A 24,721-nucleotide genomic window follows, 5' to 3' on the forward strand; every position below is an offset into this window, starting at 1 on the left:
CAACTCAAACACCAAATAACACTTATTTAGGTTCAACACTAATCCCGAAAGTATAGGGAGTGTGTGATGATGATCATATCAATCTTGGATCCACTTCCAACACACATCGTCACTTCACCCTTAACTAGTCTATCTTCATTCTGCAACTCCCGTTTCGGGTTACTACTCTTAGCAACTGAACTAGTATCAAATACCGAGGGGTTACTATGCACACTAGTAAAGTACACATCAATAATCTGTATATCAAATATACCTTTGTTAACTTTGCCATCCTTCTTACCTGCCAAATGTTTGGGGTAGTTCCGCTTCCAGTGATCATTTCTTTGCAGTAGCAGCACTCAGTTCCAGGCTTGGGTCTAGCTTTGGGCTTCTTCATTGGAGCAGCAACTTGCTTGCTATTCTTCTAGAAGTTCCCCTTCTTCCCTTTGCCCTTTCCTTGAAACTAGTGATCTTGTCAAGCATCAACACTTGATGCTTTTCTTGATTTCTACCTTCGTCGATTTCAGCATCACGAAGAGCTTGGGAATCGTTTCTGTTATCCCTTGCATATTATAGTTCATCATGAAGTTCTAGTAACTTGGTGATAGTGACTAGAGAACTCTGTCAATCACTATCTTATCTGGAAGATTAACTCCCTCTTGATTCAAGTGATTGTAGTAACCAGACATTCTGAGCACATGCTCACTAGCTGAGCTATTCTCCTCCATCTTGTAGGCAAAGTACTTGTCAAAGGTCTCATACCTTTCGACAAGGGAATGAGTATGAAATACCAATTTCAACTCTTGGAACATCTCATATACTCTGTGGCGTTCAAAACATTTTTGAAGTCCCGGTTCTAAGTCGTAAAGCATGGTGCACTAAACTATCAAGTAGTCATCATACCGAGCTTTATTAAACGTTCATAACATCCGCATCTGCTCTTGCAATAGGTCTGTCACCTAAGGGTGCATCAAGGACATAATTCTTCTGTGCAGCAATGAGGATAATCCTCAGATCACGGATCCAATCCGCATCATTGCTACGAACATCTTTCAACATAGTTTTTCTCTAGGAACATATCAAAATAAACATAGGGAAGCAACAACGCGAGCTATTGATCTACAACATAATTTGCAAAATACTATCAGGACTAAGTTCATGATAAATTAAAGTTCAATTAATCATATTACTTAAGAACTCCCACTTAGATAGACATCCCTCTAATCATCTAAGTGATTACGTGATCCAAATCAACTAAACCATGTCCGGTCATCACATGAGATGGAGTAGTTTTCAATGGTGAACATCGCTATGTTGATCATATCTACTATATGATTCACGCTCGACCTTTCGGTCTCAGTGTTTCGAGGCCATATCTACATATGCTAGGCTCGTCAAGTTTAACCCGAGTATTCTGCGTGTGCAAAACTGTCTTACACCCGTTGTATTTGAACGTAGAGCTTATCACACCCGATCATCACGTGGTGTCTCGGCACAAAGAACTGTCGCAACGGTGCATACTCAGGGAGAACACTTATACCTTGAAATTTTAGTAAGGGATCATCTTATAAAGCTACCGCCAAACTAAGCAAAATAAGATGTATAAAAGATAAACATGACATGCAATCAAAACATGTGACATGATATGGCCATCATCATCTTCTGCCTTTGGTCTCCATCTCCAAAGCATGGTCATGATCTCCATCGTCACCGGCATGACACCATGATCTCCATCATCTTGATCTATATCAATGTGTTGTCACATGGTCGCCACGCAAACTATTGCTCTTGCATCTTATGCAATAAAGAGACAACCATAAGGCTTCTGCCAGTTGCCGATAACTTCAACAAAACATGATCATCTCATACAACAACTTATATCTCATCACATCTTGACCATATCACATCACAACATGCCCTGCAAAAACAAGTTAGACGTCCTCTACTTTGTTGTTGCAAGTTTTACATTGCTGCTACGGGCTGATCAAGAACCGTTCTTACGACGCATCAAAACCACAATGATATTTTGTCAAGTTAGTGTTGTTTTAACCTTCGCAAGGACCGAGCATAGCCACACTCGGTTCAACTAAAGTTGGAGAAACTGACACCCGCCAGCCACCTGTGTGCAAAGCACGTCGGTAGAACCAGTCTCGCGTAAGCGTACGCGTAATGTCCGTCCGGGCCTCTTCATCCAACAATACCGCCGAACCAAAGTATGACATGCTGGTAAGCAGTATGACTTGTATCGCCCACAACTCACTTGTGTTTTACTCGTGCATATAACATCTACGCATAAACCTGGCTCGGATGCCACTGTTCGGGAACGTAGTAATTTCAAAAAAAATCCTACGCACACGCAAGATCATGGTGATGCATAGCAACGAGAGGGGAGAGTGTCGTCTACGTACCCTTGTAGACCGTAAGCGGAAGCGTTATGACAACGCGGTTGATGTAGTCGTACGTATTTACGGTCCGACCGATCCAAGTACCGAACGCACGGCACCTCCGAGTTCTGCACACGTTCAACTCGACGACGCCACACGAACTCACGATCCAACAGAGCTTCGCGGGAGAGTTCCATCAGCACGATGGCGTGATGACGGTGTTGATGATGCTACCGACGCAGGGCTTCGCCTAAGCCGCTACGATATTACCGAGGTGGATTATGGTGGAGGGGGGCACCGCACACGGCTAAGAGAGATCAATGATAAACTTTTGTGTCTTGGGGTGCCCCCCTGCCCCCGTATATAAAGGAGCAAGGGGGGGCGCCGGCCGACCCTAGTAGGGCGCGCCAAGAGGAGGAGTGGGAGTAGGACTCCCCTTTCCTAGTCCCACTAGGAGGGGGAAGGAAGGAGAGGGGGAGGAGAAGGAAAGAGGGGGCGCAGCCCCTCCCCTAGTATAATCCGGACTAGGCCCATGGGGGGCGCGCGGCCAGCCCCCGTGGCTTCTCCTCTTTTCCCCCTAAAGCCCACTAAGGCCCATATGTACCCCGTATTCCCGTAACTCCACCGGTACTCCGAAAAATACCTGAATCACTAGGAACCTTTTCGATGTCCGAATATAGTCGTCCAATATATCAATCTTTACGTCTTGACCATTTCGAGACTCCTCGTCATGTCCCCGATCTCATCCGCGACCCCGAACTACCTTTGGTACATCAAAACACATAAACTCATAATATAAATCGTCACCGAACGTTAAGCGTGCGGACTCTACGGGTTCGAGAACTATGTAGACATGACCGAGAATCATCTGTGGTCAATAACCAATAGCGGAACCTGGATGCTCATATTGGCTCCCACATATTCTATGAAGATCTTTATCGTTCAAACCGCATAACAACATACGTTGTCCCTTTGTCATCGGTATGTTACTTGCCCGAGATTCGATCGTCGGTATCTCAATAGCTAGCTCAATCTCGTTACGGGCATGTCTCTTTACTCATTCCGTAATGCATCATCCTGAAACTAACTCATTAGTCACATTGCTTGCAAGGCTTATAGTGATGTGCATTACCGAGAGGGCCCAGAGATACCTCTCCGACAATCGAAGTGACAAATCCTAATCTCGATCTATGCCAACTCAACAAGTACCATTGGAGACACCTGTAGATCACCTTTATAATCACCCAGTTACGTTGTGATGTTTGGTAGCACACAAAGTGTTCCTCCGGAAATCGGGAGATGCATAGTCTCATAGTCATAGGAACATGTATAAGTCATGAAGAAAGCAATAGCAGTATACTAAAACGATCAAGTGTTAAGCTAACGGAATGGGTCAAGTTAGTCACATCATTCTCCTAATGATGTGATCCCGTTGATCAAATGACAACTCATGTCTATGGCTAGGAAACTCAACCATCTTTGATCAACGAGCTAGTCAAGTAGAGGCATACTAGTGACACTCTGTTTGTCTATGTATTCACGCATGTATTATGTTTCCGGTCAATACAATTTTAGCATGAATAACAAACATTTATCATGAAATAAGGAAATAAATAATAACTTTATTGTTGTCCCTATGGCATATTTCCTTCAACTTTATTATTGCCTCTAGGACATATTTCCTTCACAATGTCACCATGGCCACCCGGGTCATCACCAGTTTTTTGTAAGTATCTTCGCCCATGCCACTGCATTTTTCCATAACCAAATACTTGTATTAACTGCCATATGCTTTCTTGTAGCAAACATTTTCTTGCATGGATGGTGAGAAGGAGAAGGAGACCAAAGGCATCGTGAAATCTGCCCGAAGATACTCTCCAACACCAAGCACACGCTGCGCTACATAGCCGTGATGCAGTGTCGGCCGCTCGACGGCAAGGGAGAGAAGATGACAAGGACAACTTCTTGCCGGACCAACTTGGAGCGAGAAGAATACTTGTCTGTGGTAAGTGACTAGATCGATTGCTAGTACTTTGATTCATTCGCCTCTTTGTTCCTCAATGATTCAATTTTGTCTGACTAGGTGAGGGAACCCTAGATGAAGGCCGATTGTTGGGAGGCCCTAGTTGACATGTGGTGTGACCCGGCATGACAGGCGCAACATGTGGAGAAGGGAACAATCGCGCCAAAATGCCAGGCCCGACTCATGTCCAGGGGAGCCGGAACCTAACCTATCCCAAGCAACACATGGTATGTGGATTAAAATGTTAACTTTTTGCACGACGCATCTTAGTTCATTAAACTTCATGGTTAATTTTGCAGGAGGCGACGCTTGGTCACGCGGTCCACATCCTGGAGGCCTGGAAAGAAGGCCACACGGGGAAGGATGACGCCAAGTTCTGTAGCTTGTCGGTGCAGAAGAAGTGCGGGACCTTCAAAGATGTCTTCCAGGAGGTGCACGGGCAGGACGCTGAACCTACGTCCAAGCCCTTGTTCCTGGGCTTCTCATCATTGCTGACAAGGGGCAGGGCCATGTCTGCCACCTCCTTTGCAACGGGGCGATTGCCACCTCCTTGCATCCTTGCATCGCAAGCTGCACGAGATACGCGCGTCGAGCACCAGCTCAACTCCGTCCATACGGAGTCGCCCAACCGCCACGTCACGTGAGATAGCGCATCTCAAGGTTTGCATAACCTTTCATTTATGTCCATGCCTCGAAATAGCACCGTTCCAACATATATGAGCCTATTGCCATATTATAGGATATAATGGGCCAACGGGCTACCGAAGAGGAGCAAAGGCGGATGGCTGAGCAGGAGAGCAGAAATAAGGAACGAGCAGGCATGAATGAAAGGTTGAAGCTGCTCGAGAATCAACTACAGGTAGAACATTCTCTAAACTAGAGTAGAACATTCATTATATAGCGACGAACCACCCTCACGTGACTCTACTCTTATAGGTTCTTATGTAATCTCGAAGCAGTGGAAATGATGCCCCTCCTCCTCCTCCGGAATCTTAACCCGATGGAAATGATGCCCCTCCTCCTCCCCCTCAAGATGTTCTATGAACATGTGAAATTCTATGTGACGTGCACGTGTTTTGCAAGTAGTAAACTTCCATAAGTTAACAATATGTATGAATTTGCGAACTTGTGTATGATCTGTATAGTATGAAACATTTGCCTATATATGTGGACTATTTCAAATTATGCATATGTGTGTGTTGTGTAACTCGATGAATTACTAGGGAGCTAGGAGCTCCCACATTCATTTCTTATGATAACATTTTCTACACTGCATATATATATATAGATATTGCACTGTAGTTGTTTTCAGTTGCAGGGATCAGACAAGAAAGAGCTTAAAAACAGAAACAATGGGACACATTTCCGAGAGTAACACTCAAAAACAGATAGGATACCGAGAGCAACACTCGGAAAAGGGGACGTCTGAGAACTGAAACTAATGTTGTGCCACTTCTTTTCCGAGTGTAGCTCTCGGAAAAGGAGTCAGCTGAGTAGCACTTTACTACTACAGTGGTGCCACTCCTTTCTGAGGGGTCTGACCCTCGATAAAATGTCATCTGCCATGTGGGACATCCGGTCCCACTGGTCAGTTCCGAAGGGTTTAGAACAGTCATATATCGAGCATTGCCGAGCGCGGCTCTCAGCAAAGACATCATCATATTATTCTTTTTAAATATTTAGCAAACAATTTAAAACTTTTACTGATAAATGTGATCAATGGGACCACATGTCAGGTAGGGAATATATTTATGTGACGTGTTTTCACCGAGGGTGATGGGACGGCTCTCGGTATAGGTAAACCAAGTGACGGCATCGTCAGTTCCGAATGGGCAGGCCACGTGCCTAACAGTTGTCGTGTGTGGCTCTAGGCGTCTATCCCATTTGTCGTGCGGTTCTTGTTCGCCGTGTGCCCGTAACGGCAATGTCAGCTAGTTGCCGTGAAGCCAGGTTTCCAAGTGCTGCTCTCGGCGTTTCATACTTTGCCGAGTGTCCGTGTTTTGGCTATCGGCGAAGACCCTGGCATCCGGCGTATACGAAAATTCCTGTAGTGCTGGCGGCAGGAAGAAGAGAACAATGTGGATTGGGGAGAAGGACAGCAGTGGTGAGAAGGGCCGGAGGATGCAGCGGGCTATTTATAGGAGAAGAGAGGGCTGCATGTAGTACTTTCTACTCCATAATTTCTGCAGATACAGTATTTACGTTGTGGTGTGTCTCTTTGTGCCGTCGGCCCATAGTTCCTTCCATGAGAGGAGAGCAAAACAACGGGTCAGTTGCTATTCTATATCTTTTCTTTTGTTGTTTTCCCACCAAATATTGATATCTGTTAGAAGGGGGAGGAGGGATTGGCGGAATATGATGGATGTATTATTGAGGCTCGAGGGTGAGTATATATTGAGTACAAGACTTGGAGGGCAAGACGCCTCTCCTAGAGATAAGGTAAGAGACAGACTACATATCCTAGACTATCAAATACATGCATCCCAAATATATTTCTAACACCCCCCACAGTCATAGCGGTAGCGTTGCGAACAGTAGGAGCGTCACGGACTGTCAGACTGGAGAGAATAGCAGCCGACGGGCTGACATCCCCCCGCAGTCGCAGCGGGAGCATCGTGGACGGTGTTGCGTTGCAGACACGTGGAATGGAGAGGAAGCCAACGAGTTACTCAAGCGAGGTGATTGCCTTTTGTGCCGTTGTTGATGTAGCCGAGAGTGTAGGATGGTGTAGCTGTGGTCGAGGTAGTCGTGCGAAGAACGTCATGGTAGATGTCGAGGAAGTCACCGTGGAGCCGCGGGCGCAAGGAGGCACCGTGTTAATCATAGGCGCAGTGGTGTTGAAATAGTGGTGCGCCGGAAAGAAGACGTTGTTGACGATGCATCACGGCGGGTTTGCCAAGCCGGAGGACACGTTGTGGACGAAGGCACGCATCAGTGTTGCCAGCATCGAGCATGTGTAGACGGACGAAGTCGATGTGGACGAAGGCACGCGTCGGTGTTGCCAGCACCGGGCATGCGTAGACAAGGGAAATGCACGAGTTATACTCCATGTCGAGGAGTCGGAGGGGCCAGCAGAGAAGGACTCGACAACGGTTGCAGCGCCAATCGGCGCAGGGCTGATGTCGCCAACGGTGGTCGGAGTAGACGAAGAGGTCGGGGAACATGACGGCGAAGCTGGCGATGGGCTGATGCTGGACAAAGATGAAGGGGGTGGACGGCGGTGCACTCGAGTGAGCGAGCGGCAGCGGCACAAAAGAAGAGCATCAGCGCGGAAGAAAAGTAGCGGCATGGCTGGGCAAGTAGGGCGGCGGCGATGCTCGAAGTAGGCGAAGAAGAACCCGATAGCGTGACGAAGACCAGCGTGGACGGTAGTGTTCCCGCGCCAAGGGAGGCGGCATGACACATTCCATGAAAAGTCCACGCACGGGGATGACGGAGTGGACCGCAGGCCGCGGCGCTACGACCCGAGCAGCGATGCAGCGATAGCAGGCGGGTTAGGGCGACGACGGGAAGACCTCGAGGCGGCAGCGATGACCGCAGGCCGTGGCGCTATGACCCGAAGGGGCGGCGCAATGGCGGAACACGGGTCGGTGCATCCACGGGGACGGCCTCGGGCGGCGGCGAAGACCGCATGCCACGCTCGCTATGGCCAAATCGGGCAACGCAGAGGCAGCACGAGGGTTAGTGCAGCCACGGGGAATACCTGGATAGGAGGGCCTCGGGGCGGCAGTAGACCGCCGGCCGCAACTCTATGTCCCGAATGGGCGACGTAGAGGCAGCACGCGGGTCGGTGCAGTGGCGGGGAAAACATCAGGGTGGCGGCGTTGCGTCCCGACGGGGTGACGAAGCGGCAACCCGATGCTTGATCGGTGGAGGAGCGCGTTGTACTCGCGGACAGTCTTCATGGGATCTTCGGAGGCGCGCGCAACCGACGTGCCAAGTAGGTCGGACGGTGTAGATGAGGCGCATCGCGGCGCAGGCGGGTCATCAATCCGATCACGCGCGAGGTCGGGGACGCCGCTCGGTGGAGGCAGGGTTGCAGCGGAGTCCAAGATGAAGTCGACGAGTCCGACGCAGCCGGCCCAAGTTAGCCGGCAAGGCCGATGCAGCCGGCGACGGGGCCGCAGCCCCTGCACCCGAGGTAACCGGCAACAGGGCCACAGCCGGCGATGGGGCCGCACAGACATGACGAAGGTGGCGGATGATGAAGAAGTCCCGGTCGGAGCAGGGCGGCGACTGCCAGCGTAGGGAGACGGGCGAAGGGCGAACCGCTGCATGGACGGGGGCAGGCCGTGACGGGCCGCCTCGACGCGTGTGGCCACCAGGTCGGAGGAGAGGTCGGTCGGTTGCGCGGGGTTCGACGGCGGCAGGCAACACAAATCGATCTTAGATTGGAGAAGCAAAAGAAAAACGCCGAGCAAAACGACTGGCGAGAGAGAGAAAACTCGGATCAATGGATCCGTAAAAAGAGTCTCTAAGGCAGCCGGTCAACACGACCGGTGGACAAACCCTAGGTACAGACATTGTGGCACCCGGTGGCGGTCATGACGGCCGACCGTCAAGGCGGCGGCACGCGGGGCGGAAGCGGTGGGGGTGGCTAGGATTTGGATCGGTTAGGCTGATACCATGTTAGAAGGGGGAGAAGGGATTGGCGGAATGTGATGGATGTATTATTGAGCCTCGAGGACGAGTATATATTGAGTACAAGACTTGAAGGGCAAGACGCCTCTCCTAGAGATAAGGTAGGAGACCGAATACAAATCCTAGACTACCAAATACATGCATCCCAAATATATCTCCAAAAATATCATCTGAATTACAACGGAGAGGCTCTTGCTTCTTACTTCCTTTGACCAGGCAAAGAGAGAGTGTACGTTCATCGTCTCAGCGATCAGATCCCTAACCTACCTACTAGCATGGTAACGTGAAAATGTAGTGCCCTAAACTCTTATACTTGTGCATGCCTTACATCTCTTGATTACTAACAAGAGGGAGAAAGAAAGATATATCGTTTACAAAGAAGAGAAAGAAATATACTATCCTACAGGAGATAGATTTCTGTTGTTTAGTGCCTTTTCTGTTTTCATTCCCCTCCATGAACCTTCCTATTTTTGTTTTCATTCCATTGCCAAATGTCAACATATCTGTTTGTGGCCCGGTCTTGGTTTTTTTGTTGTTGTTGTTTTCTCCGGATGCTGGAGCTATAGATGATATCATCTGTGTATTACAAAAGAGGGTCTTGGAGATGATATCTCAAATTAATACCTGGCTTCATCTCAATTCTCACCTAATTATTTTGGTGCATTGAAACGGTATGGTCAGTATATGAAATCGATCACACATTTTCATTCGGGTGTGTCTGAAGCAAGGGTCCTAAGGCCCTTCTCATAGATAGGGTAACGTGCTTTTTAGTTTGCAAGGTTCTCTCGGAAAAGAGATGCATCGTATGGTAACATAGATAATTAAACTAACTACAATTGACATAACATAATAGAACATCATTTAGGATCTCAAAATAGAACAGCAACTTAAAATCTAAAGCTCATGTAAAATAGATTACCCAGCAAGACCATGCTTCCAACTAGAATACACTGGTACACACAATTTCATGATACAATGTCAAGAACAGACGAATGATTAGTGTACAAGTGGCCAACGCACATGCAGCAAACATCGTGTGCATAGGTTGGGCTAATAGACAGAACTATTCTTCTCCACCCATGAAATCATCGCCGATAGTGAAATCCTACAGTGAGAAAGAAAACTTTGATTTAAATACACATGTCCAACTCAACAATTCATATCCAATGCCTAGATAAAAGCCAACCAGAAAAGTACTTACTGCATCCAGCGGGTTGAGAAAAAAATCATCCCATGAAAAGTCATTGATGTCATTAAATTGATCATTAAGTGCATGCTGACAAATAGTACTCACTTGCATAGGGTGATTGCTAACTGCATCCCCGCCATCAAGCTTGTCAGTCATTGCGACGACCTTTTTTGTCTGATGGTTGGAAAGTGTAGAAATAGTTCTTCCACTATTAACCATATCTGTATGTGTCATTGAGATTCTACCATTACCAGGTGAGGTGTTTTCATTCAACATCATTCCGACTGAGCTTGTGTTTTTTGCTATGTTGAATGGTGCCATCCGCTCATTGAAGCATGCCATAGATGTAGCATTTCTTATGACTGTTGCCATTTCATTTTGCACCTCTACGTTCACATTTGATGAGATGGGAGATATTATACCTCTATGAAGAACACCAGTCAACGTCGCATGTGTTGCAGAATTGTATGAAGGGTCTGGAAACTTGCCTTTGTTTGTCTCCACCAGCTTACCACGCATGCGGCCAGCATAGGAATCGCCAAAACTATATGAAGGAAATTCATCTAAAGTTGTTTCATTGGGTATGTTGTTGTATAGGTTGGCAGGAGGGTCAATGGAGCCAGCGAATCTTCCCGCATCCGACAGTTTTGGTGCGACATACTTATACATTCTACCATCATGGATGAATGACCCCGTGCACGAGTTTCTATGTGTGTTCGCCAGCTGAGCTAAGTGAGCCATTGCAGAAAAATTGTTTGGACTTAAAAGACCAGAGGACATACACCATCTTTCATGTTCATGGTTACGCATGAAACTCCCCTGGTTGTTCATGTTGTTGTAGGATGAGTTATGTCTTTCAGAGGCATCACCAACTGGATTTGATTTGACTCTTCTCAAGTGCAACCTATACTTCTGAAATAAAAATATAGACAAATAAACAAGGTATGAGAAGCACGTTCATGGGAAAAAGTAAGGATAGACATGTGGGAGCAAAAAGTGTAGGGAATCCATTGTATAAGAAGACCCATTACAGGGACAAAAATACTTGAAAGTGTAGAGCATCCACGGTATAAGAAGACTCATTATAGGGACAAAAATTAATTGTAATTACACACATCTTCATGTTAGGTTCATTACTAAAGCTTACATTGATAGTTTCCCCACAATATAAAAGCTTGCACTTATCTATGAAAAAATGTTAGACTGGAAAAGTTAGGAACACAGAGAGTGAATATAAGGATAATGGTAAAAAATAAACCTGTAGATGACTTGCGATACTGTCTCTGGTAAGGTAATCCACGTTCATTAGTTCCAATATCTTTTTTGGAACGGCCTCTACAAAAAATTAATAAAATTTCTTAGTGGAAACAAACACAGAAATATAAGAATTGTATCAATGAATGAGGCAAAAAATATGAAGTCTTACTGTCTAGGCCGATCTGGTCAATAGCTTCTAGAAATTTGTTCTGAAGCTCAATTGTCCATAACACCCTTGGCTTCTTCCAGGTGGTGGATACGTGTGTGATCTCTTGGTTCACGTTAGAATCATATCCTTCATTGCCCTTATTCTCAGAGTACTTGCTCGTGGCAGCAATCCCTGGCTGCACTCTATCACCATCATCATCATTGTTGTTGTTGTTGTTGTTGATGATGTGTGTTTTTGCTTCAAAATTTCTCCTCCTTTCAACATGTTGCCATATATTTTTTAGCTCGTTGGTGCACGCTGGCTTCACCAAATAGTCGCACGCCCCATGTGTTATGCCCTTCATCACAGCCTTCTTGTCGCAATCCACAGATAGCACTGCATGACATATGGCCCGTAACTTAGCTTTGGAATTTGTAACTTCACAAAAATCTATGAACTGGACATGATGTTTTCCCCAATGCTTAAAGGAAGAAAAAGTTTAAATGTTCTTGAAATGTGCCATGCAATCGGAGAAGAAAATGTCTTACACATGATTTTCAAACAATATCATGGATATCATAAATTTGGTGTTTCAAAGCACATTAAATGGGACAAATTTCACAGCTTCAATAGAAATAAACAGAAACGATGGCTAAAAAGTAACTATAGCACAATGTCAAGAAATCTGCAAGATTGTGGATATTATCGTTAGCCTACTCAATGTATCTACTTAAAAGTGGCACTCCTACTTTATATGCTATATATTCTCAAGAGTAAATTGTTTTCAAGACTAATGATCTCAAGGCGATTGAAGAAGAGTAATCCTTTACCCGTAAAAAAGATGAGTAATCCTTTAATAATGTGAACACAATATAGGTAATTTCCGAATTGTATATTTCATGCCAACCTAGCAAATGGGTGCGGTGCAATTGTATACTTTCTCAAAAATTAATTAATTAATATCCTGGATCTCCAAAATTCAGGGGTAAAAGTACGCTCTCTCTTTTTGCGGGGTAGTAAAACTGTAAAAGTACGCTCTTGAAGACAATTGCCAGCTCATGGCATGTTAAAATGAAAGAAAAAAAGACTTTATGTTGAGCAGTGAGAGTACTGATGACGGGCAGATCCATCTCAAGGTGGATGAGCTCAAGGAGCTTGAAGCCGTCCATGCCTGGCATGTGCACGTCGGTGATCACCAGGTCGAACTCTGCCTTCCCCGCCCTTAGCATCTTCAATGCTGTCTTTGCGTCCGTCACGGTCGTTGCTGTGCAGCAGCAAGGATTACTCACAGAAAGAAGAAAGGATCACCTAGCTCCGATTCTAATTTCTAATGGACTAGGGCGGAGAGACTCACGGTTGTATTTGCAGCAATGCAGAACGACCTCCAGTACCTTGAGGCAGACGCTGTCGTCGTCCACAGCGAGCACGCGCAGCCCCTCCGGGAACTTGTCCCCTGCCGGAGCCTCCATCCTCTGCCTTTCATCCCCACCCATAGCCGCCATGTTCTCCAAAATTCTTCTCACCTGGCAAGGCAAACGCCATCAAGAAACAACTAATTAGAAAACAACGGGCGGTAACCAACACAAACCCCGCAACAATCAAGAGCACAACCCAAAACCTCCTACAATGGCTTCCTCGCGATAGCAAGAACAGAACAATGTGGATTTGAGAGGAGAAGGACCGCGGTGGTGAGAGGGCTAGAGGATGCAGGGGGCTATTTATAGGAGGAGACGGGGGTGGAAGTCCTGCGTTCCAGAGGTGGAAGGCGCTCTGCTCCCAGGTCGTGTGTGCACTGCAGGCGTTCGGATTTTTCGGTTGAATGGAGATGGAGAGGGAGAAAGATATATCGTTTACAAAGAAGAGAAAGAGATATATATCCTACAGGAGATAGATGTCTGTTGTTTAGTGCCGTTTCTGCTTTCATTCCCCTTCCACGAACCTTCCTATTTTTCTTTCCGTCCATTGTCAAATGTCAGCATATCTGTTCGTGAGCCAGTCTTGGTTTTCGTTTTGGTGTTTTCTCCCGATGCTGGAGCTATAGATGATATCATCTGTATTACAAAAGAGGGTCTTGGAGATGATATCTCAAATTAATACCCGGCCTCATCTCAATTCTCACCTAATTTTTTTGGTGCGTTGAAACAGTATGATCAGTATATCAAATCGATCATATATTTTCAGTTATCTGAATTACTGCATTATGTGATATATAAACTAAGAGATGATCCATTCGATGAGCGAGGTCATTTGGAGGACGGGCCTAGTGTGAACCCAGATATTTCTTTGAAAGAGGTGATTAGGCTCCTTCCATGAGAGGAGAGCAAAACTACGGGTCTGTTCCTGTTTTATATCTTTTCTTTTGTTGTTTTGCCACCAAATGCTCTGAATTACGAAGGTGAGGCTCTTGCTTTTTTCAGTTGAATGAAGATGGAGAGAGCATCTTTTTACTTGCTTTGACCGGGCAAGGAGAGGGTGTGCATTCGTATACTTGTGATTGAATGGCACCGTGAAAATGTGGAGGCCTACGAGTGTGGTTTTGTGTAGCTGGAGCTACACGGTACCCCTTATCTTAGCCATCCATTTTGGCATCAAGATCCGTGCAGGCACATTTGTCATTTTTGTTTTTCTCAAACGAAACAACGTATAAACTTCACACTTTGCAGGACAACAAAACATTCTAATTACTACGTGGGAAAAAACTTTCAGATTTTTTCATGCATTTAAAATACTAAAATTTATTTTTTTAATCAAAAAATTCACATTTTGTATATTTATGTTGGTCCAAAAAATCTGAAATTTTTTTCACACATTGAAGTTGTAAAGTTTGTTTGATCTGGAAAGTTTGAAGTCCATATGTTCTTTCATTTGAGAGAAACAAAAAAGAGAAATCTGCTTGTTGCAAGTTAGTTGAAGAGTACGGATCTCAAAGCAATGTTGAAGGGCTGAAGATAAGAGGTTCCATGTAGGACGAGCTACAAAGTACTTGTCTTGATTACAAAGAAGCGAGAGAGAAAGAAAGATGTCTCATTTACAAAGAAGGGAAGGAAATATATATCGTGCAGGAGATAGATGTCTGTAGTTTAGTGCCTTTTTTGTTTTCATTCTCCTCCATGAAGCTTCCTATTTTTGTCTCCATTCCATTGTCAAAAGTCAACATATCTCTTCGTGGCCTGGCACTTGACCCGGTCCACTTTCTTGGTTTTCGTTTTGTTGTTTTCTCACCCCAGATGTTCGAGCTACAGATGATATCATATGTATTCCAAAAGAGAGTCCTCGAGATGATTTGGTGCGTTCAAAGAGTAGGATCAGTATCTCAAATCCATTATCCATTTTCAGTTATCCGAAAATACTACATCATGTGATATACAAACTAAGAGATGATCCATTGAACGAGTGAGGTGATTTGGCGGCTGGGCCTACTGAACCCAGAATTTTGTTCAATAGAAATCCTATTGAAAAGTTCTTATGAAATCTGAAACTAATTCCACCTGTATGTATATATTACATATGTGTAAAAATGTATTAAAATATACTTTGCATGAGGATAAGTACATCATGTACTATTTTTTTTGCATGGTATTACGTGTCTCATTCATATCGTAACGATCAAAGTACAAGTCACGTAATGACCGACATGAAAAAACTGAAAAGATAGCAGAACATCTCTGAGCTTGACACCAATGCCTGTCACCTGCCTTCGGCACCACCACAGAAGGCACCAAAGAAAAGAATGACATGACACCTCCTCACCCGAGCTCGACGCGGCTCCATCACTGATAAGCAGCTTTGCGGAGCTCCAGTGGCTCACCAAAGTGAAGCCATTGACGTTGAACGAATCAGACCGGGGCAACACCCCGGGCACGCCATTGAACTCCAGATCTAGCACCCCACCACGACTAAGACGCCGAAGGAGGAAACCATACCTGCCATCCACGAACCACGAACTCAGACATGTTCCATCTTTCATATGTCGTCGATGCATACCACAATCTGCATCTGCTCCTGAACTACCTCCCAAGCTCCGCGCTGATGCTGGAGCAAACACCGTCGCAACAGCGGAGCCCAAGGACACAAGTCCACCACGAGGATGCCGCCACCGCCACGCCATCCTTACTTGAACAGACTGGTTTCTAAATCCATCTCCAACAATAGGGCTGATGGCCTTGTCAGAGAAGGATCCGAAGAATCTTTATTTAACACCGTCATCTTCACCGCCGAAGCCAAGACGATGAACAGACTAAAAAACTAGACTATGAGGAAGGAAAACGATCCACACGCGTGGATCCGGCGACCACCCTCACCACCGACGACCGAGATCGCCGGCGGAGGGGAGCCGCCGGAGGACGGCGCTGGAATATTGGTGTCTCCCAGCGGCAGCTAGGGTTGGAGCCGCCAGGGACGAGAGCGAGAGGACGCGTTTCCCGGCCGTACGTAGGCGTATGTATCTCGTATGTACTGTTTGTTATTTCTAAATCCAGTTAGTGGCTCTTTTGCATGTGTATGTATGTATGTATGTATGTATGTATGTATGTATGTATAAAAACATGAATTACATGGAAAATTATAGCTGCAAAGATCATATCTGTCTGTGCATGTCCAAAAAAAAGCCATACTTTACACCTCAAATATTTATTTTCAGATTTTTCAAAAACCAAGACTCATTGGATTCATGGATCCAAAAATAAAACTTTGTCATGAATCCTTTTAAAAACCAAAGCACAAAAGAAAATTTGACAATGCTTACTGATTGCCAAAGAATCACATGAAAACAGAGAAGCGATGAAGAATTTGGATTTTAAATTTAAAGTGTTGGCCAAAAGCCTATGGTTATGATTTAGGCTGGTGGACCTCCCTACAACTTAAAATACATCGTTGTAGAAGAAGCCAGCCCGTGGCAGCCCTTTCTTGCAAGAGTTACCTATTACTAGTTTCATATTCTTTTTTGCAAAATATTAGAGAGCAATGATGTTCTATTGAATTTACCTGGAGCTTACATTATTCATGCACATGAATAATTATGTTGTGAGACACAAACATATGATAAATCAAATCCTATTGATATTATTTAAGCGATGTAGCAGTGCTGCTTACTACCATGGTGGAAAATGCTTATGAAAACCTAAATAATGTAAATAAATGGAGCCAACATGCGACGTGACAATTGGAGATGAAAGGAGTCAACATGCCACATGACAATTGGAGCTGAAAGGAGTCAACGCACCACTCGACAAACAATGATATTGGGAGTAAACATGCCACGTGATAAATGGAGATGAAATTATTCAACATAACACATGACAAATAGAGATTAAATGAGTCAACGCACTATGCGAAAAATATATGTCATGAGAACTAGAATGTTCAGATGTGGAGGTTTAAATTGACACACAGCGATTTATATTTAGAAACACCCAGAGACACCACTTAAGCTCGTGGCTTCAAATGAAGTCCAACAAGATGCAATGATCTATAGTAATACATCTATGATTTTCTCTTTTTAAATGAACTTGGAGAACTTTATGACTCCCCCAATGGAAAGAAAAAATTCAACATTTTTACGTTGCATCTCCATATTTCACATGGTGCATCTACTCTTTTTCCATAACAAAATATTACCTGTATATGGTATGCATCAGTTTATTCCATTAATTGTCTCCGAAAGGTTTGGCAGATTATTTGCCAGTTCATTGTATCTCGTAATAATTCACATGAGAATTCATTATTTTGATGAACAACGAGAACCTTCGTGGAAAGTCATAGTATATCATCCCCTCCATATCTTTTCAAAAAGATAAAACCATAGATTAGCTCACAAAACACTAGTCTAATGCCAACCTTTAGAAAGTACCAGGATGAATATTACCTAATATCCAATTCACAAAATAGCACAATTATTAGTAATTCGTGTAGATCATTGTATATACTAATTTGTAGGAATGAGATTAAGTGGTGCTCCTAGGTCTTCCTAAATACTAATTGTTAAGTGTCGGTCTAATCCCCTAGATCTGAACTTCTTGATTCTCAAGATATATATTTGTCGTATAGCGCCTTTACTACTTTCATCTCCAATTTTCATGTATGACATCGAATCTTCTCATCTCCATTTATCGAGTGTCGTGTTGACTCTTCTTTTCTTTCTTGCCGTATGGCGCATTGACTCCTTTCGTCTCCTTTGTTATGTGGCACATTGAATCCTTTCATCTCCAAATGATGTGTGGCATGTTGACTCCTTTGGTTTGCATTAGTTAGATTTTCGTAAGGATTGTCCACAATGATAGTAAGTACTGCCACATCCCTTAAATCATATTAAAGGGCTTGCGATGTCGTATGTTTGTATGTCGTATCAACATAATTTTTGTGAAGGATTTGAAAGGTGTCAAATCACCGGACAAACAATTCGGCCTCCATGTAAATTCATAGGATAAGTACCGGAAATGAAATCATATAACCCCATAAACAATGATCTTCTCATTAAAATGCATCTTGGTCTGGTACTTCTAGTTTTGTAGCCGAAATATAAGACATAATGAGAACTATATAACCTAATTAAGCAAAAGGACCCTTGATGCATCATAGAGCAAAGCAAGCATACCTCAAAATTAACTTAAAATTAATGATTTGTACGTCTTGACACTTTTTGCAGTTCTTGCTTAAATTACAGATACTAGGATATCATTCCTCTCTAATATTGAGACTGAATAATCTAATGATGACCCTCCTAGTGTATATCACATAGAGTTCCTTGTTTTATTCTAGAATTTGTTGGTAATGTCATGAAATTTATTCGAGGTATTGTGTCGTTTCGGCACATCAAGATTTCTTCCTTGTGTACATTTATCTCTACAATTGTGTGAATTCATTGACTATGAGAGAATAATTTTTATGCAAATAAATATATAAACACTCACTTTCTTTGGTGTAAATTTCCTATACAAAGTAAGACGATTTGCGTCAAAGGGATGTATTCAAGACCAAAACTTTGCATCTGCCACATCTAATTTGAAGAAGGGGGTCAATACATATATATGAATGAAAGTCAATAAAAATGATGGTAATAAAATAAAATTGTGAATATTATTGCTTACGCACTTCAAATTGTTTTTTAGAGTAGCCTCGCTTAGAGGTCGTCGCGTTGTAGATGAACTCGCAAACGTATTATCCACAGTAATCATTCCCGGGTTCCTGCCACAAGCACTTTACGAGAAATAGAGGTCAATCAAACTAATAATGAAGCATTATAAATGGTATTGATGAAAGTAGCTAGAATCAATGGGAGATGCGCGGAACTAGATAGTAGTACTTACTTTCCGGTGTGTAAATCGCAGCTCCCTCGGCAGTCCCAGAGCTTCCGCGGTGAACTTTTTCCAAACCCTGCCAGACAAATAAAACAATTACTTGATATCAAGAAATGAACAAAGTTGCCGATATGGTGCGATAATGATCGATTGAACTTACTTCTCGAGCATTTTAGCCATGGCCGCATACTCCTCGGGATCTTTTCTTCTCGAGTCTAAGACGGATACTAGTCCATGCTCAAGCTTAATCTCTAGGAGAATAAAGTGGAAGCTGTGCATGCATGCACACTACTAGGGAAAAGCCTATACACAGAATCTTACCAGCAACGCGCTTTAAAATAAGGCGCTGCTGCTACTTAGCAGTAGCGAGCTCAAGCTTAACTCGCTGCTGAAATAAATATAGCAATAGCGTGCCCGCTCAAAGACGCGCTACTGATACAATTCCCACGAGGCCGCCGCGAGGCTAGTTCTAGCAGCAGCACATTATCATGAAGAGCGCTACTGCTACGTAGCATAGTAGGAGCGCATTTCACCAATAAGCGCTACTTCTAAGTTTACTACAAAAATTTAGTCCCACCTCGCTCCGTCAAGAGAGTTTCTACTACCTTAAATATGTTACTTCTCAAACTTTGACAAGCACTTGGTCTTCATTGAACTCTATGTGTAGAATTTGTGGCTGCAATATAAGTCTTCACCGGTTCCTAAACCGGTGAGGACTCATATTGACAAATCAGATTGTACACAAAAAGATCGTTGATGATCAATGTATTTTTGATACATTGAAGTCTATTTTTACATGCTGACACATAGCAGTAGCGCTTCTTTGTGAAAGGCGCTGCTGCTAGGTAGTTTAGCAGTAGCGTCTTTCTCTATAGCGCGCTACTGCTAAGCCATTCCATCTCCCACCCCCCTCTCCTCTATCCGATCCACTCACACTCACACACTCACTGGATCCCCTCTCAACCACCCGCGCCGGTCCTCCTCCGTCGCCCCTCCTCTCTTTGCGCCGCCGTCACCTTCTCATCCTTGCTGGACTCGGTACCGACCTCCTCCTCCGTCCTCCCTCCACTCGCCGCTGGCCGGCCCCTCCTCGCTCCGCCTTCCTCCTCCGTCCTCCCTCCACTGGCCGCTGGCCGGCCCCTCCTCGCTCCGCCTTCCTCCTCCGTCCTACTCTCTTCTCCCTCCTCGAGTCGCCCCTCCTTCTCCCTCCTCCCTGCTACATTTTGATTTACTAGGCTAGTTCATATGCAACATTTTGATTTAGTTGATTTAGTAGGCTAGTTGATTTAGAGCATTTTGATTTAGTTGATTTAGTAGCCTAGTTGATTTAGTTGATTTAGTATGCACCATTTTATTGTTATTTTTTCTGTACATGGATAGGTAGATGCTTTTGTTTTTTTGTAATAAGTTACTTTTTGGCAAAATGTAGGTGGTACCTTGTCATCTAATATGTTACTAGATCTTAGGATTATAATTGTCCATCAAATTGCTTCTCGCGAAAGAACCAAAAATATCACATGCTACTGTTTTTCTTTCCTGTGAAGTGGATCGTTAATCCTTTGCTCATATTGCTTTAGGAAAAATGGCGCCACCACCACCACCACTATGTCGACTGTGCAAGTCAAGGTGGGCCAGCAACCTTGCAACTGGCAAGCTGTTCGACATCTACTTCCAGCTGAGTTTTCGTCATGCGGCGGTAAGAAATTAGATGAAATGTAATAACTATTTTATTTTTAGTGTTGGCATTACTGCATTGTGTCATTTTGCTTATTTTACACATATCGTCCCATGCAATGTGAAGTTGAAATTCAACAAGCTGGAAGGAGACACTGTGACATTTGAGGCTCCTGGGGGCCGTACACTATGAAGGTCGAGAAAGGACGCAATATGTCACAGATTGGAGGAGATGGATAGGCCTGTTTTGTCGCCGGCATGCGTCTTACTGGTGGTGAGTTGATCAGCTTCTCCTTCAGAGCAGAAAGACCCAAGCTGGCTGTCATTTATCTCAACCTAGTGGAAGATTATGAAGATGACGAAGATGATGAAGATAATGATGACCTACTCGATGAAGATGATGAGGACCCACTTCATGAAGCCATCATAGCTCAAAGAACAAGGCTGAGCGAGGAGGAGGTGTCCAACCCGAGGGACATAATTCCGCCACGTGCTGACTTTGTCGGGGTGCCATTCGTGTTGGATAGGCCATCCTAATTACTATCAGAAACACCAACCGCCCAGGCTTAAGGATGATGATTGTCTTCGATATCATCTAGAACTACATATGTGTGTGTGTGGCTATATCATCTAGAACTACATATGATGATCGTCGTCGATATCATCTAGAACTACATATGATGATTGCCGTCGATATGACCTTGTACTGCTTGAGGATGCATGTTGACTATGCATGAAATTGTTATCTAGTACTCCCTTCATTCAAACCACGACGAGTAATTTGGAACGAAGGGAGTACTACCCAGTACTTATAATGGTTTATGAATCTGATATCTAGTAGCAGTACCTAGTATCTAGTATCTGAAAGGGAAAGGGGTATGGGGGAAAATGATGAAAGATATAGCAGTAGCGAGGGACTCCGAAATTGCTACAACTAACTAATAGTAGCGCGTTCAGCAAAATCGCTGCTTATATCATCAATAGTAGTAGCGCGGGTACGGCCCGCACACTACTACTATAAGTTAGATGTAGCGCCTTATTAGTAGCGCGGCCACCCGCGCTGCTCCTAGCCTCAAAACCCGCGGTACTACTAGGGTTTTCTCTAGTAGTGGAATAACTCATCAATTACATTACTATAACCTCGAGTAATATGGGAAACCGAATATCCACAAGACAGTAACACTCACTTGAAGTTGTAAGGAAAGAATATTTTCTCTTTGTTTTGATTTTGAAGCAACGATCGTAGCAAGTTGGCCTCGGTTTGTGTGGCATCATATTTAACCATCCATTCATCTATGAGATTTGTGTTAATGAACCCAATATCATATATTTGTGCTTTTCTGCATTTGAGGATCTTCAATCTGCATAATATAGTGAGAATAATTATATATACATGCAACGAAAGAGATGAGCTATATATAGAGACCTAATTATAGAAGTAGTACTTACAGATAGTAGCAATTGATGATTGTTCTATCGATGGCCTTTTGATTGAAAAGTTGGAAGAACTCCTCAAATGGAACAGACAGCAGATCAATTCCAACGAGGCCGTGCTCCTCTTTAACTCTCACCATCAAAGCATCCTTCTCAGACTCGCTGTAGGTTTTCATGTACCACTCATGGAATCTTCGCATCATCGTTGTTAGAGGAGGATGACTAGGTTTGACGAGAGGCTTCCCGTACCGGTATTTGAATTCGTCCACCTCCATTGTATCAAAATGTGCATCGTCGGGCAGGCAATCTGTAGGATTGGAACCGGGCACCATCCCCGAATGATTAGGGACGATATCGCTAGACACCTTGAGTGGGGGGCACGATTGGTTCGCTTGTTCGCCGAGCTGGGGAATTTTTTCCCACTTCTTCATTTTGCTAACCTTTGATCATTGCAATTACTTCCCGACCGCTCCACTTCAATATATGTCCTTTCAATAATGCGCTCATAGTTGGTTTGCGGCGGAGACGGTGGTGGTCGCTTCAGGGCATCGATAGTGCGCTGAACTTTCATGGAACCTATCTTCTCCTCCAAAGGTGGATGTTTCATAGCTCTTCGTGCTTCGAAGAAGTCTCTCTCTTGGGCTTCACAGATCTCCGTGTTTTCCTCCACGGTCCTCTCATATGGTAACTTCTCTAGAGGCTTGCACTACTAGGGAAAAGCCTAGCAGCAGCGCAGGTTTTAGGGCTATCAGTAGCGCGGGCTGGAGCGCTACTGGTATGGCGCTACGGTTAAAGGTTAGTAGCGCTTTCCCCGAGGAGTGCTACTGGTAATTAGTAGTAGCGCTTCTCCCTGCCCGCGCTACTACTATTATTTCGTATTTTATTTCTTTTTTATTTCATATTGTATTCATACACCTTTACACAAGTTTTCATACAACAGGAATTTAGAGATTGTTTTTACATCATAATGAGTTATTACATCACGGGGTGAAAGAGCCGTAGACTAGTTTCAAGTGGATATCCATCCACTTGAAACTAATCCGCGGTTCTTTCACCCAATGATATAATAAATATCATCATCATCATCATATCATTAACAACTTATCATCATAAAACATCATTGTCATATAACACCTCCTCAAGATCATCGTTTTCATCAATGAGACATCACATAGCAAATTGGTCACTAGTCGTAATCACAACTACTCCTCATCATCAACTCCATAAACAATGATCTTCTCATTAAAATGCATCTTGGTCTGGTACTTCCAGTTTTCTAGCCGAAATATAAGACATAATGAGAACTATATAACCTAATTAAGCAAAAGAACCCTTGATGCATCATAGAGCAAAGCAAGCATACCTCAAAATTAACTTAAAATTAATGATTTGTACGTCTTGACACTTTTTGTAGTTCTTGCTTAAATTACAGATACTAGGATATCATTCCTCTATAATATTGAGACTGAATAATCTAATGATGACCCTCCTAGTGTATATCACATAGAGTTCCTTGTTTTATTCTAGAATTTGTTGGTAATGTCATGAAATTCATTCGAGGTATTGTGTCGTTTCGGCACATCAAGATTTCTTCCTTGTATACATTTATGTCTACAATTGTGTGAATTCATTGACTATGAGAGAATAATTTTTATGCAAATAAATATATAAACACTCACTTTCTTTGGTGTAAATTTCCTATACAAAGTAAGACGATTTGCGTCAAAGGGATGTATTCAAGACCAAAACTTTTGGAATTAGACCATTGGATCAACAGACCTGAAGTCAAATTTAGGTATACAAATCCCCTATCACCATTTACATTTACAATCAAATAAACCTACCTAATCATTGTTTTTTCACATGGTAGTCTATCTCTATCTATCTCGTGTACCTCGAGTCTTGTAACCAATCATTGTCATCTCTATTGTATGGATAAATAAATATAAGACCATGTAGCCCCTATGAGGGTGGATAATCTTTGACCAATCATGTCATGATTCTTAAAATGGAACTTGAACTACCCTCTTCCTAGATTCAAAGCAATGGCATCATCTATTTCCTCCATCCATGCTATCCTCAACAAACAAATATCGTACAACTCACTAGGGAAGAATATATGTTGGAGCGCAAGTTGTGCTCTAGAGTACGTGACTCACAACTCATAGGTTATCGATGGATATTGCCTGGTATTATGCAAGATTATTGAGACAACAATCAACAAGCAAAGGAGTGGATCACTAGTTCAGCCTATGCAGTTGGCTTAGTACTATAGGTCCTAGGACATATCCTCATTTCACTCTTAAATAACGTATTTCTTGGAAATATACCATAGAGGCAATAATAAATTTTATGGTTGATCAGCAATCGCTTCTAGAGTATGACATTGAGAGGAATATCTAGTTCCATGTGTGGAAAGATAAACACTAAGTAGTTCCTTAATGTCGCCTCTAAGACTAGCTCATGTGTTGTGTGATAATCTTGTTTTCCTGATCATAGGGCATTGTTAAAGTAACAAGGATGATGGTAACAATGGGAAAGTATTGTTCCTAGAACAAGGGTGTTGGACAGCCCCAGCAAAATGTTATACTTTGATATTAGATCATCACTTTGTTAATCCTATAAAGGATGCTGGAGTACATTTGCACCATCCGGTTCACTCTGGCCTCCCACAGTTGACTCCCTCGGGCTCTCCAC

The 24,721-nt window shown here is 43.6% G+C and overlaps 1 pseudogene; it reads right to left on the bottom strand.

Annotated features, from left to right (window-relative positions):
• Nucleotides 1-8,135: 8,135 nt before the first annotated feature.
• The window catches only part of LOC119339600, a 47,736-nt pseudogene continuing 31,150 nt past the window's right edge, over nt 8,136-24,721 (bottom strand).

The sequence above is a fragment of the Triticum dicoccoides genome, chromosome 7B (genome assembly GCF_002162155.2).
Source record: "Triticum dicoccoides isolate Atlit2015 ecotype Zavitan chromosome 7B, WEW_v2.0, whole genome shotgun sequence".
NCBI classification, from domain to species: domain Eukaryota; kingdom Viridiplantae; phylum Streptophyta; class Magnoliopsida; order Poales; family Poaceae; genus Triticum; species Triticum dicoccoides.